The sequence below is a fragment of the Aplysia californica genome, unplaced genomic scaffold, assembly GCF_000002075.1.
Source record: "Aplysia californica isolate F4 #8 unplaced genomic scaffold, AplCal3.0 scaffold01593, whole genome shotgun sequence".
In the NCBI taxonomy this organism is placed as follows: domain Eukaryota; kingdom Metazoa; phylum Mollusca; class Gastropoda; order Aplysiida; family Aplysiidae; genus Aplysia; species Aplysia californica.
Window position 1 is genome coordinate 35,426 of NW_004798863.1, and position 1,167 is coordinate 36,592.

The 1,167-nt window shown below is 41.6% G+C and overlaps 1 protein-coding gene across 1 annotated transcript in view; it reads right to left on the bottom strand.

The window, feature by feature from the left end:
• The window catches only part of LOC101863644 (cationic amino acid transporter 3-like), a 7,477-nt gene that overhangs the window by 3,845 nt on the left and 2,465 nt on the right, over positions 1-1,167 (bottom strand). The gene's annotated exons all lie outside the window — the stretch shown is intronic.

The window sequence follows — 1,167 nt, forward strand, 5'->3', positions numbered from 1 at the left end:
GGGGGGGGGGGCACTTAAATTAAATTTGTTTTAAAAGAAAGAATAGCCTTCCATTTGTGACTTAACTTAATGACTTAATTTAGCTCTCGTACAACTAAGGACTGTGCAAGCAATTTACTGTGTTGTCGGGGGTAGGGAATTGTCAACAATTGCCCAAACTGTTCCCTCTGATTATATTAAATCCATACGTTCTTATGACATCAGAAAGTTTAATAAGAATTCCCCCCCCCCCAAATTAAAACAAAACAAAAAGCAAAACCCAAACAGTCTCGATACACGTACTCAGCTGACGGAAGCGGTCAAATGCTCACCAAAAAATGTGTATTACTAGGTACTTATATCATAAATTAAAGGAGAATCGGTGTCTTCAGAAAAACCGGTGCAAATATCCGTTGCCCAATTATATTACTGCTGATAGGAAACTAGTTCGGTGTTATAGCGGGGTGGGGCTGGGGGTGGTTGGGAGGCGCCACTGGGTGGCATGTCCTACTTACTTTTTTCTCCCCATCTGCTGGCTGGTTCAGTTTATCTGTCTTGTTTTGTTTTCCCCTTGCACTTTACCTGCCATCGTGCGATGTGCTTCTCTTTGCCCAAAGGGCGGGTTCTTTTGAAACAAAGTGGGTTTTTTAATTTTAAATCAGTATTGAAAAGGTGACATTTTGTGCTATTTCATGTCACCGAATTTTGTGCTTATAAAAGGCGCTCAACCTTGCATGAAATCATAATATGTCTGTTTAGTTTTACTTTTTCTCAGCACAAAATGACCGTTATTGTATCGATGTACTTGTCAATACAAAAGCTCCTTGCCCATAACACCCCCCCTCCCCATGTATTAAAAGTTAGCTATTTTATAATTTGTGGACAGATAAGTAAAATAGAAAAAGGGGGGGGGGGGAGAAAAAATCCCGTGCCTGTCCAGTTTGACGTTGATATGTCAAATAATGGGCTGCTATTTGGAGAAGAAAATCAAATTAATCAGTTGAGAACGTGCTGCCCTCCCTCCCTCTATAATCATCTCGTGCCTGGGGGTATTAGAGCCCCTGTAGATCGCCTGTGAGTTGCCGCCCTTCCCATGTTGACATCTGCTGTCTGACAAAACCCTTCCTCCTGTCTCCGTTGCTGCTGTTGTTGTTGTTATGTTTTGTTTTTTTGTGTGTGGAAAAAGGG